Source organism: Varanus komodoensis, unplaced genomic scaffold (genome assembly GCF_004798865.1).
Source record: "Varanus komodoensis strain SLA01 unplaced genomic scaffold, ASM479886v1 scaffold2, whole genome shotgun sequence".
NCBI lineage: Eukaryota > Metazoa > Chordata > Lepidosauria > Squamata > Varanidae > Varanus > Varanus komodoensis.
The window spans coordinates 12915400-12929897 of NW_025335568.1; the positions used below are offsets into that span (position 1 = coordinate 12915400).

At 41.5% G+C, this 14498-nt stretch overlaps 1 protein-coding gene across 10 annotated transcripts in view; it reads left to right on the plus strand.

The window, feature by feature from the left end:
• PTPN13 (protein tyrosine phosphatase non-receptor type 13) overlaps nucleotides 1-14498 on the plus strand; it is a 161368-nt gene that overhangs the window by 21448 nt on the left and 125422 nt on the right. The gene's annotated exons all lie outside the window — the stretch shown is intronic.

Sequence of the window (14498 nt, forward strand, 5' to 3'; positions counted from 1 at the left end):
CTTCCATCATTCTTGACCCTTGACCTGGCTGGAAGGGACCAAGGGAAGCAGCTCAAAGCATTTGGAGAGCATCACAGTCGGGGAATTCCAGTTATAGTTAATCACATTAAGTTAATCACCTAACTCTGGCTGGTCTAAAATGGAAGAACTTTCAAACCTCTTCATGGTAATTCTGGAAGGTCACTGCAGCAGTTCCTCGTAATGCTAGACCTATTGGTTTACGTGTACAGATGTGGCCAGGGTGCAGTGCAGTGTGATGGACTGGTTTTCAACTGGTGGATCTTTGTGAGGATAAAATGGAATCTGGGCTGCTGACAGCATTATTGGATATCTTCTAACATCAGCGCCCTAGTAGGGAGGCCACTGCTAAACCTTCTGACCCTGCTATTGCTCTGCGGATCTTCTCTCATTTGGGGAAATAGTCCCCCCCCCCTCCTCTGAGAGAGAGGAGTGGAGGGGGGAGGAAATGAATGGAGCCAAATGGTTTAAAAACACTGTTCCAGATCATCCTGTTCCTCACACCTGCATGAATATTATGATAAAGAGCTGTAATATCCCTCCCTGTCTGCTTCCTCTAGGGGAATTTTTAAATTGATTTAAATCAGAGCAATTTAAAACAGCAATTTAAATCACCAAGAAATTTGATTCAAATTACCTATTTCAGTAATTATTTCCATTTTGTAAATCATGCATCTCCCGAAGAAAAAGGCATGTTAACTGGATGCTGTATATCCAGTTATGCATTGGTCTGTTCTGTATAATAATAAGAAAAATCAGAGTTCCAATATTCTTGTCGTTTGTTGTTTAGTCACAAAGTTGTGTCCGACCCATCACAACCCTGTGGACAACATTCCTCCAGGCTCTCCTGTCCTCCACCCAAGCCCACACCAACCACCCCAGTGACCCCACCTAGCCTCTGCCGTCCCCTTCTCCTTTTGCCTCAATTGTTCCCAGCATCAGGGTCTTCTCCAGTGAGTTGTTTCTTCTCATTAGGTGACCAAAGTAATTGAGTTTCATCTTCAGTATCTGGCCTTCTAAAGAAGAGTCAGAAAAAACTGAGTTGATATTATTTCAAAAAGCAACCTTTGTCTAAATTTACCCTTTAGCTGCAGTTTTGATGAATACGATATCAAATTGGTTGGGTGGTGTGTTTTAACTTTAATTTCTCTGACCTTTTCAGTCATTTGTTTACAAGACTATGATTTAATATGCAATTTGCAGTGTAACTTTGCACAAGATAGTATAAAAATAAGGTGTGAGCAATTGTGTATTTTTTCATATGCCAATGATTATTGCTTATCATCACTGGCCTTCTGATTTAATTAGAAGATGGCTAGTGTAAACATTCTCAAGAACATCAAGAAAACTAGTTGGTCTATAGTTAGCAGGTCTTTCGGTTCCTTCCAACATGGTGTAGTGGTGAGAGTGTTGGACTGGGATTTGGGACATCTGGGTTCTAGATCCTACTCAGCCATGAAACTCATTAAGAGCCAGCCACTAACTCTGAGCCTAACCTAGTTCACAAGGTTGTTGTGATGATAAAATGCAGAGGAGATGAACTAATTAAGGTGTCTTGGGTTCTTTACAAGAGGAGAAAAAAGGCAGGATATAAATATAAAAACGTGATGCACTTTTACCCCTAACCCTGATGAAAACTTTTTCTTTTTTGATGCACCTACTTAGACCATCTATATTGATGGCACTGGTTTTAATTTATTAATTTTATTATTTTATATTTTGTCTGCTTTTATATATTGTGTTTATCTTGTCTATTTATTATAATATGTAACTGTATTTTATTTGATGCTGTTATTGATTCCTTATTGTAATGGCCGCCCAGACAGCATGATACCAATGGGCAGCTTTTATACAAATTTAATAAATAAACAAAATGAATGAATAAGGACACCAACATTTTCTCCATTCTGAACCATCAGTGTAAGTGAAGAGTGAAGTGAGCACTGATGCACACCATTCAAAAACAGTTTCTAATGTGTGAAACAGAACTTTCACCTGTACCCTTTTTAAACCCTGGTTGCCCAGAAATAGATAGTTGGAAATACTGCTCATTTGCCAAAATTATACAGTAAATGCATAATGCTTGGCCTTAGAAGTGTTTCCCACCCCGCCCTACCCTCCACTTTTACATAGTGAAGACAGACTTGAATGTAATGTGTTTCATAGAAAGTTATGAATTTGGCTGTAAGAGAAACATGTCAAAATGACATGTTTTATTTGTATTAAAAATTCAGATCATTTTATATCAGAGTTGTTGTTTGGTTTTGTTTTGCAAGTAATAATATAAGTGAAAATTTAAAATTACATTGCCTTTTGTTTTTTTAAGCAACCTGTTTAAATAAATCTGATTTAATTCTTTTTAATGGATTCTTTTAAAATGCTTAGTTGCACACACCAATTCCCAACACTTGCTTTCTCATCCTAACCATGCAAACCTCCAGAGTGGCTAGTTCAACTAATCTGGAGCTAAATCTTCCTAATTGCAAGATTTGCGCTAGACAACATAAGCCTCTCAAAACAGCATTTGTCCGTCCACGAACAAGCAATGCTTACAGTCTGGTGCTTATGAAATGTCATGGCTTTTCCTCGATAAGAGAAAAACTGAAAAAGCAAAGGACCAACGCTTGGTCCTTCTGACTTTTCCAACCCTTCAGATATTTTTGATTGTAGCAAATGGCATTCCAGACCATTGGCTATGATGGGAACTGAAGTCCAAACCTCTGAAGGGTACCAGGTTGGAAGATGTCGGATCTGTTTGAGATAATTCACTCCGATGCCCTGTCTGTGTTTCCAGATTAAATTGTGTCTTTCATTATGTCATCTACTCACTGATGGAAATTGGATTCTTTTTGACCAGAATTAGATTCTAGTTGCACTGATTGGCACTAGTGGTGATTTTCATTTGGGCAAATGCACTAATTCACATGAGATACTGCAGTAACAACTAACGTGGATTAGTGCTCTTGCACAAGTACACCTTAGTGCTCCTGTGTAGTTGCAGTCTTATACTAATCCATATTAAAATGAATGGGAATGAGCATAAATCCTCCTGGAAATTTGGATTGTGCATTCCATGTGACTCAGCTGCAGAATCTGCAGGTCAGATTAAGAGAACACTGGACTTTGTCCCCCTGCAAATATCTCAGCCATCCCTGCTGGCATCAGCTCTGCAGGATGTCAGCGTTTCTTTCCCAGCAGCAGCCCTCCAGTCGTTTTGCTGAGTGTGCCAGGAATTGGAACCAGGACTTCTGCGTGCAAATGTACCACTGAGCTGTATTGGCCCGCAAGTGCAGGACCAGGCGGAAAGGAGGGATCCCCGTGCAAAGCCTGTGCCAAGAAGGGAGTCACTGCCCTTTGGTTTCCTTCACTGAAATCAATTTGCGCAACACCTAAAAAATGAATAGGAGGGAGAGTGTATCAGCACTCAGGTTTCATTGCTCTTTATTTCTTCTTGTCACACGCCCGAGAACACTGTAATTAATTCTATAATGGGGTGGCTTTACCACTGAATCACAGCAGTGGAAGCAACCCAGTTCAGCTTAAGTCTTTTCAGGGATGCAAGTCTTTTCGCAGACATGCCTTTTCTGGCCAGGCGACTTCCAGTCTAGCACCACTGTCACGATAGTGCTAAAACTGAGTGGCAAGTGTCTCCTCTGGAAGAGATTATCTGTCCTTTCCTGCCTTGTGTTTCCATGGTCTACTTCAAATCATGGGTGACTTGGTGCCCTTCCAATGCCTGGGACTACAGCTCCCATACATCCTCAATACCATAGCCACTGGATGGAGTTTGTGGGAGTTGTCCAACACATCTGGAAAACACCAGGTTGCCTATCCTCTACTCGTTTTCCTTCTTTCCTCCCTGGTAGTTAGTTAGTTAATTTCTGTACTTCCCAATAACCAAAATTCTCTATTCCATTATTCTGTTAACTGAACTACAGTAATTATATGGCATGTGTGCATTACAGGAATTATAACCATACCTCAGATCATGCTTTGCATTCAGAAGATTTCAGGATACTAGTTGCTGGGCTTGTAGCAGGAGCAAAGAACAACCTTGCTAGAGATGTACTGGGACTTCTGCATGGTGGAAAGCCTTGTGCTTGCATTGCATGGCTTGCCTTTTTCTTTTCAAAGGTCTTCACGTACTTAATCATGTTATAGTTCTTGTAAGAGAGATGGGCAGACTTCTTTCTAAATTAGACAGAGAAAAGTACTACATTTATGGGAAATGCTAGAAGATGGAATTGTTTCTGTCTAAACATGCATAGGATTGTGACCTTACTGTTTCTTCCATCATGAGTATATGCTCCATTCTTGGGTGCTTTCCTTTTCTTTTTGTTTGGACCAGCTTTACAAATACTGTGGTGAAACTCCTGGGGACCGTGTGTGTTTGTGTGTGTGCGCGCGCACGCGCTAACCAATTAACATAGCTACCCCCTCTGGAATTTTCCTTGTTGTAGGGAAAGATGATTAACCTTCTAGATGAGCCATCTCTTTTGGTGAACCCTGTGGCTATTCACAGTTATCACAATTTCTGCAGAATGCAGTCATTCATCATGAATGACAGATATACCTGCATGTCTGAGCTTTTAAACTAGTTGTAACTTGCAAGAACAAGTGCCTGCATAAGCGCCTTAAGCATGCAAGTAGAAATGGGTGGTTGGAAGCTTCCTTTCTTTGGATAAGGAGAAAGCTGATTCCACCTCCTTATTCCATCTGGTGTTAACAACCCAAGTGAGTTGAAAATACATGCTGTTTCCTGTTGTAAACTGTCTGTGTTCCTAAACCTTAATCAGATTTCTAGGGATTCCCTCTATTGACAGTGGCAACCCTTCCCTTGCAGGAACTAAAATAGATGGACAATCCTGGCAGATTAACGACCCACCTGTCCTTCAGAAAATCTCTGCTTTTTCTCAGCTGAAGGTAGAAAAGCCTTTCCAACTAGGTAGAAACAGTTTGAAGGTCAAGTGGCTTCTGTTTAGTGCTTTCACTGGGTGACTTAGCAAGCTTGCAGAAGGTTTGTTAGCAGAGGGTAGTTTTTAAGGATCTGTTCATGGTTCCAGTTTATTACATGGGCAATTAAATCCAGTCCAGTCTATTTAACTCCTCATCCCTGGAATTGTGCAAATTTTTGGTTCAGACAGTAGGTTCATCATAGATCATCCTCAGGATAAAATCTTGACTTCTGCCAAGTCCAGAGGTCTCTCTCTGCACCATTAGTACTGGTGGTCAGCAGCTGATCCTGCAGCTTATAGTTTAGCAGGTGCGATATGCAAAAAGGGGACAAGATAAGTGTCATGGGGAGATGCCTATGGTGGAAAGAGCTGGGCAAGGAAGAACAAATGATTATTTGTTTATTAAATGTGTACATTGAGTTTCTGTCAAAAATGGTACCCAGTACAGTGGAAAGGTTTTGATCATAGGCCAAGTTTATGTGGAGTCTGAAATATGTTTTTTCTGTTGTCTTTTCTTCCTCAAATGCTTAAGTTGTAACAGTCTGCAATGGAAACAGAATGGTATACCGGGTTATAAATGTAATAAAATGTTGCTGTTTGTAAAGGAAATATGGTTTTGATCATCCTGTTCCTCATGCAGCGTCCTTTCCAAATTTTCATAATTTTTTGTTGGCGTCCACAATAGGGAACAGACTTCTCAAGACCTCTGCCATCACTGGCATCATAATGTCAGAAATCTTGACTTTTTTGCACGTCCATTACACTTTATGCCTAGGAGAACTGAAAATAATAATGCCAAGATTGTAGCAATGAATTGACTTTGAGTGCTGCCATCTTGAATTCAGAAGATCTTGTGCATGAGCTGAGCTCAACACATGAGTATCATAGTTGCCTCTATTTGGCAGAGATACTGGAACATCTTGTACTGGTAAGCAAGGAATTTGGAGACTGCTCCCAATAAAGCTGAAAAGTTCTGCTTTTGAGTGCTTCAAAAGCAGGACAGCGTGTGAATGAACTCTCTTGTCTTCCCTCCATTCTGAGTTCTTGTGCAAAGCAAGTCGTCCTTATATTATTTCATGTGGAGTTTGTGGGGTGAGCAGAAGAATCATAGCACTTTCTAGTCTCCCCAGTGCCTGGAACAAAGTGACAGCAAGCTACTTCCTACAGGAATTTGGGATTGACCAGTGTGAATGACCAAACATCCTCTTTCCCAGGGATTCAGTGAAATAGAGGAACCTATTCCATGGCATGGTTTGGAGACACTTGAACGTGGTAAGGAAGATTTTTGCAAATTCTGAGCAACTCCCAGACCGATGCAAAGTGAGGCACTCCCTTTTCCTGAAGTCTCTGCTGGTGTCAGAAGCCTTGGAGAAGGGGTTCATGAGACCACAGTTGATGGCTGGCTCCCAACACCATCCAGAATTTGTTGTCACCTGATGAGATTGCAAGACAGATGTTGCACTGTGCACACAATCCTATTTGCTGTTAGCCTTCTCCAGTATTTCATAGCATTATACCATCAGGATCAGAATTTAAAATCTGCGTTGAGTAACTCAGCCTTTGAGTCAAGCAAAGAAAAATATTATCTAAGTATTTCAGAACACTGTGCAGTTGTGGAGTTTTTACTCCATATATTGTCACATTTTTCTGTTACACAGCATTAAAGCTTTGAATTAGTAGTTTATGTCAGAAAGGAAGCCAAGTAATAATTTGTTTAATGCATTTACTATTTAATGTCCAGAATGAGATTATTTCATTTACTACTTTGCATACAGAGGTGGCCATAGTTAGAGAAATCAGCAACTTAAAAAAAAGCAGAAATTCATTCATGGATCTTCTGCTATCTAGCCTAGTTTGGTTTTAGTGCTGAGAGGTTTTGGCATAAAAGCATTTGTGTGTGTCCTTACATGTGGTATGTTTGCTGAAAAAAGTTTGGAACACTCCCTTTCTTTCAATATGGGTTTCACAGGAATATAGTGAAAGCTTATGCTGTCTCTGAATAAAGCCAAATTTAATTCCTTATATGAAATCAAGGCAGCCTTAGATATAATGCATAAAAGCTGTATAATGTTGCAGATTTCTTAACCAGAGAGCATATGGCAAGATCATGTGATCCCTTCTGCTATACCCTCCTTTCTGAATTATGATTTTTGCTACCAACCTTAACTACCAACTTTTCTCGGGGTATTTTAATTGATTTAAGATCTTTTATTTATGAAGATACCATGTTGTCCTTCTTACTTGATATAATTATAATGTTTAATTGTTTGAAATAGCTTGTGATTTTACTATAATTGGCTTTATTGTCTTTGCTTTTAGCATTTGTATTTATTGATTTTATTGTAAGCTGCCTAGAGAATCCTTTTGGACTAGTCAGTAGCATATGAATTTAAAAGCAAACAAATCCAGCTAAAATTTTAACTGCCATTAAGGTTAGCTCTCATGGCTGCTTAACCATGATTTGAATCCAAGATTCAAAGTCAGGCAGTTATTGGGTGCACTTAGAAGGACTTAGAGGGCAAGCTAAATTAACTATGAACAGAAGGTCTGTGGTTTGTTTGGCCCTTTCTGCTCACAGGGGGAATGATCTGGAAGTGTGCACCAGTGTGCTCACTCATTCACAATACTTGGATGTGCAAGCTGGGCCCAGTGTCTTGCTTCATGGAGCAGTTAGGCAAATGACCAGCTAGAGAATAGCATGTAACATATTTCTATGCGTTAGTAACAACTGGTTCATAAAAAGAAATAAATACTTGTTTTAATTGTTGGTCAGAAATTATTAATAGTCACAAATACCAAGATCCAGTGAGCTCATCTGCCTATTTATTTAAATAGGGTTACCCACACTAACAAGCTCTCTGAAATGCTGCTAGTCGCTTTTATTTATTGGATTAACCCCGGTTCCAGTCACTTGTATTACATGCCAATTAAAACTGAAAGTTGGGAGGAGGAGAAAGTGCACCTAGAAGTCCATTTTTGGAGCAGACTCTTCCAAGGTGGTATAAAAGCACCTGAAAAATACAGGAGCCAAATCCATCACTTAGTTTGAAGAACGTGAGTCAAGAACCCTGTGATTATTTAGGCAGGTCATTCACATTTACAAGAATTAAGCTTGCTTTGTAGTTGTAATTATCCAGCTTGTTGAATAGCAGTGTGGAATGAGATGTGAAGTTGAGACTCAAGTCAGCATTGTTAAACTTGGCAACTGAATTATGTTATTTAACATTGTGAAATCAGTTTGGTATTAATAAGGGAGCCACCTGCTTAAGATGTCATTTCATTTCTGTACTGCCCAATAGCCAAGGTTCTTTGGCTGGTTTACAGTAGTTGCTAGGGTTATTGCATTCGGTTTGGGATGTATATATACATCCGTGTGGTATTAAAATTCGTAAATAAATATCTTGGTATTTTTTTTCATAAATGGTGTAGGACAGATTTGATTTTTTTTTTTTTTTTTTTGGTGGAAGAAACCAAAACTTGACAGATCGGTCTGTGTAAGACAAAGGCTTGGAGTGCATAGCTCTTAAAAAATCGAATTTGAATCCCTTCATATTCAGCTGTCTTCATGATACTGAGTTAGGCTTCTCATTTTCATCAGCTATATGTCAGACAAGTATACATGCTTATGCCCAAACTGGGAATAGCTGTGCAAATTGAATTTGGCCAGTACAGAAAGGAGAGGAATGTTGGGTTTTTTATTGTTAGAATGTTTCAGAATTCACTAGTGTCTTCATGGCATAGGACAAAAGATACTTGCAATTAAAAAACATGAGAATGTGCGAGGAAACGAAACACTGAAGATTTGTCTGTCCTAAGGATCTATGCAAATAAATGGTACAATTTAAGCAGGATATGGTCATAAGAAATAACTTTTTTCTTTACCTTTTTTTATTGCTGAATTTCATGTATTCCTGGAGCCTCGCTACACATCCCTTAGGGATGTTGTGCTCATACTTTTGGTTCTGTTGACATAGAGAAGAATGAGTAAAGGCCACAAAAATAGCATATGCTTTTGTACAAGACACCCATTGTAAAACAAAATTGCTACAGTGAAGACCAGAAAGAAGTTGGCTATCTGGGAAAGACACTTCCTAAATGTAAGAATAGCTGAACAAATTGTTGAACAGCTGCTTTCTGGAAATTCTTCAAAACAGGCTCAGTGGACAGCAGCAGTTCCAGGTGGGCCTCCCTTGTCATGGATTAAATAATATTTGAAGCCCTACCTTGCATGTAGCATATGTTTCCTCGCTCTGTGATTGTTTTATTGATTTATTTAAATCAATAAAACAGAGAAGCAGCAATGGAGGGCAGGGCTCTGGTTGGAAGGATTGCTGACTAAAGGGAAAACTGGTGTGCTTTTGAAATCATCATAAACAGATTGATGATACATTTTTGAAAATGGAAGTAAGGGACAGCAAAAAGGGTTTGCCCCCTTTGAATGTCTGGTTGGCTTTTAGAGGCATGCTCTGAACCTCTGTCTGGGTAGCCTGCATAAAATATACATCAGATAGAGATATTTTCTCAACCTGATTCCCTCCAAATGTGCCGCACTTCAGCTCCAATCGCCCCCAGCCAGCAGATCCAACGGGACCAAAAAAACTGGAAGATATGGAAGATTTGGCACATTGAAAAGATCTGATTCCTGCAAACACTTGTAATTGTACTCTACAGCAGGCCCTTTGCCCCTGTGGTGCATTAACATTTGTGTGCTTTTGTACAGCTTTAGCAGGTGCCTCATTACATCTATAACTTCAATAACCACAACATTAATTTCAAGAGCAAACCTTTGCCACTGATTTTCTTCTTTCTCTCTTTAAGCTTTCTGTAGATACTGGCAAAGTGCTTCTCCTCCCATTGTTGAGCAACCTGCAGCCCTTGTCCGACATCCAGCCCTCAGCCTAATTTCAAACTTCTCTGTGTACAGTCGGTCGGCAAGGGCAGTCTGTCCATCCATAAGAAGCAGGCTGCATGGGAAGGAAGAGGGAGTGAGAAAAAAGGGGATGGCACGCAAAGAGAAATGGGTAATCCAGATTGCTTCTGGCTTTCGCCTTGTCTACCACCCACATGCGTCTCCTGATGGATCACCCACAAGGCAATGCTGCCTTCAGCAGCAATATCTATCAGAGGTATTAGCCACGAGAGCAGCAGGTCATGTGAGAGGTATTTAGCCCTTCCCTGCTATATCAAAGGTTGTTCCCCAGAAGGTACTGTTAGGCTGAGCATAGAAGCTTCTTCCAGCACTGCCAGAGGCTGCCCTTTCAGGGCTGACAAAAGCTTTGGGGAGAGTTAGAGTTTTGGCAGGATTATGTCAGGTGGCAGCAGGATTAACTTCCCTGCCCCATGGGCCATGGTCTGATCCTGCTTGTCCCCTCCTCGTCATGGTTGATAGTTAAATGGATAAAAGAGTAGTTTTAGTCTGGTCCTAAGAACACTTTGTACCCTCTGTCCGGCTGCCTTCCTTTTGACCAGCCAGCTCCCCAAGAATAATTAAGAACAAGTAGGTCCTGATGGGTCAGACCATGGATCCACCTAGCCCAGTATTGCTGGCACTGACTGGCAGCAGCTCTCCAGAGTTGCAGGCAGGATTGTTTCCATCCATACCTGGAGATGCAGGACCATTCTGCATGCAGCTCATGTGCTCTATCACAGAGTTTTGGCCTCTGTCACTTCATTCTGGCTTCGCTTGATTATCTTTCCCATCCATCCCCATTTGCTTCTTCCAATTCCTTCCTAGTACAGGCTCACGGTCCCTAACTCCAAATCCCAAAAGACTCTTGGGATATTCCACAAAGCTGTTTCTTTCCACACTCTCATCCATTCTTGATCTGTCCTCCCTTCCATGGTTTGCTGTATACAAAGTTCATTGCATCCACATTGGTGGATAAAGGCTAGTTGTCTGAGAGAAGTTTGACCCTTCTAGACATGTGCACGTTTGCATCCTAAGGCTGATTGAACTTGCCTTGAATCTATGGCCGGTTATAGCTGCAGTGTGTAGCTTCTATGGTAAAATGCCATAGAAGGCACTGGGGGATTCCTGTTGGAGAAGGAAGGTGCCCATACCAGGTTGTACCATATTTCTGATGATGAAACCATGCAGTGGAGGTCAGGAATGTTATATCTGCACCAGGCAGGTGTGTCATATGAAGGTTTTGAGAATGTGGGTGGGGATTGGCATATTTTGATGCAGAAATGTGCAGTACTTTTAGAAGCATGGTATTATTAAGGACTTTGGAGCAAGCAGTCTGCTGCTGGGGAATCCCAAGTAGGTGACTGTCCAGCTTCTGCCTAGATTTAGATCTTTCATAAACTGCATAAACTGTTTTCACCATACAGGGTTGATTCCAACTAGAAATGCCATTTTAATACATTGCATCACTTAAGAGGAAGGCCCAGGCAGGTAGTGATCAGTTGCACAAGGCAAGATGGAACGCTGTCCTTGATTTTCATATACTAGTGGGATGAAAACACACCTGCGTGTAGTTTTCTTGGCTTCTGTTGTGCTATATTGGGTGGATAAATAACACTTAGCCGTCTTTTTTTGAAATTTACCATTTGGAGCAGGGATTGGGGGTGACTGTTAGCCCTTGAAAATGTTTAGTGAAAGGTTTTCAGAAATCTTTATGTTGAAAGAGTTAAATGGATTTCAGACTATTAATGCAAGGGTATAAGCTTTCACTCAGTTTTGGAATCCATGTGTGCCTTTCTGAATAGTTGCAGATAAGGCAGCGAAAGGGGCAGTTACGCTTGGTGTGCTTTCCCAAGTCTGGCGGATTTGGACTCACCAGGTGAGGAGGGGCCCTGGGAACCAGAATCCTCAGACACTGAAATGGAAGAAGTGGAGGGGCTTATCTCAAGGGCACCCTGCCCGGGTACTCAGGAGGACACTGAGAATGGCCGGGATTTAAAACTCCAGGGAGGTGCAGTGTCTGGAGAGTTGGGCCAACCGAGTAGAGGGGCAATGGACAGAGAAGAGACTTGCCCATCTCCGAAAGGGCCATCCCAGAGGGAGGGGTCCCAAGGGTACTGAAAAGGAGGCTGCTCAATAGCACTTGCTGGACTGAGTTCAACAAACTGCTCTGTGCATGCTCAGAGACCCATTCTTGGTTGACTCGCTTGCTGGAAGTGCATTGGAGAATAAAGAGCTTTTGCTTAAAAAAAAAAGGCCGGTGTTTTGGTGGTGCAAAGTGGGAAACCTAGCTTACATATGAGTAGCACTGAGCTTGAACCAAGCAATCACTTCCTGCAGTGAGGATGCAGATAATGAGGAAACCAGAGTAATGAAGGGACATTCCTGGCACTGCTTCTGTGCTCTTGCCTACAAAGTTGGGAAAAACTTCAAAGTGGCACAGGGCTGCAGTCTCAGCTTGCTGGGCACAGGGGTCCTTTGCCAGCCACCCAGCAGGGGCAGGGAGAGGAAGACGAGCTGGTGCCAGTACCACAAGACTAAAAAAGGGGTGGGAAAGGGAGAGGCCCACCCCAAGAATGCTTTGATCAGCCCCCAAACTTGGTGGAGCTTCTGTGCTGTATCTGATCCAGACAAGACATGTGTGATGCAAGGCCCTCTTTGAGAAATGGACGCAACCAAGGCCAACCCAGGCATGGTCAAACCTCTTACCTCCTGTATAAGCCCTCCTTCACCAGATCCTCCTCAGCCCATCCTGGGACTGAAGACACAGTTTAATGGCGTTCTCCCTTTCCGCTTTTAACTGACCTGAAAACCTTCAGTTATATCTTGAGGGAGAGAGAGTCTCAAATTTGGATGTGATTGCTTTGTTAATTGGCATTGGCCCATTGTTTCATTTTGCATTCATTTTACCTTTGCATTCTGTTAATAAACCCAGTGGAAAAGAAAGAGAGAAATGAATTTGGGACTTTGCCCCCTGTATGTTTAGAATGACAGTTTCAGACCTGCAAAACTGACTGCTAGGAATTTCCTTCTCTCTCCCTTCCCCCCCCTTTTTTTTTTCTTAATGGAAAGTGAAGCTCTCAAAACTTTTACAAGCTTCAGCAGGCAGTCCAAAGACATCTTGGACCCCTTGACTCTGACCCACCCATTTTTCTTTTTATAGCTACAATTATTTTCCAACAGTGTCTAGAGGTAATTTGGAACAGAATTAGAACATATGGAACATCAAATTTATATGAGTTTGTTTTCCTCGTGTTTGTTATTAAGCCAACCAAAGTTTTCAGAGCAGTTTTATGCTTGAAATAAAGGGCTTTGAAGGAACAAGGGCATTATCAAACGGGGAGCTCCCTCATCTTCTAGCAGCTATATGCATCTTTCTCCAAGAATATATCCACAACATTCAATTCTTAGCAATACAGGTCAGTGGGGCTGCAAGCAAATATGGAGTAACTTGAGGCATTTCTGTGAGCTCAGAGAGGAGCTTTTACTTCCGTTTTATCACGTGGGCTGATATTTTCCTGAAAATTCCAGTATAAGAAGGGCAGTATCCTAACTCAGGCAGATTTTGCATGTGCAACCAAAATGGCTTTTGAGCCTCTCTCCACTGATATTGGTATCATAAAAGACAAATGTAATCTTAAATTAGTTTGGATTGCTTTTTTAATTAACAAGTAGGACCTATAGCATGTTTCTGTGTTGAAGCTATCAGCTGCGTCTTTCTCTAGGACACAATATTAGTTCTCACAACTGGGTCTCCATTTCCTTCATCCCCTGTACCCATCGAGTTTTCTGTGGCTTTTAGGTTGCTAGTCCTTATGGTTGCAAAGACCAGCTTGAGACTATAGGGGCTATGCGTGGTGATATATCGAATACTAAAAGAGTTGCTCAATAAACTTTTCAGGGAGTAAAGCTACTGTGCCATTCGTTGCATCCTGCACGTTACTGTACCTCACACAATGGGGGGAACTCATAAATGTGTGGAACTGAATTTCCATAATTTATACCAGCTGCAGAATTTGGATTACGCTGAACCTAGTGTTTCTTTTTTTAATCCCTGAATCACAAAGCCTAAGATATAAAGTAGGTATGCTGCTGAAATTAACTTGCAAGTCACAGTCATACAGTTGTTAAAAAAACAATTGAACAAATATTTCAGAAGATTTTGGTCATTAAATCTCTTGTTAGCATATTGCTATCTTGAGTAATGCACTGAATGTGAACAAATAGCACTGATGCTTTATAGCATGTCTGGGAGGAAATGTCACTTTAATTGCAGTGATGCTGCAGCACCACCTTTGCAAATGCCTAGAGGGTGTTACCGCAGGTTGCAACTCTGCAGGTGACAGAAGCAGCCAGTGGGGTCTCACTGGCCTTATGAAGCGGTGGATTCGGCCCTGACTCAGTGTGAGCATCTTGTTGTTCGGGTGCAGATTGAACTGCTCACAGACTGCCTTAAGGGGAGGGTTGCTGCTCACAGGTGGAACCTGTGCCCCCTGTTCAGTCTATGGCATGTCCAGGTAAGGATGGGAAAGACCCCTGCTGGGACAGACCCCTGTCCTAACCCGCAGCCAGTGCAGACAGTACTGTGCTGAGATGGACGTCCTGACAACATAAAAGGC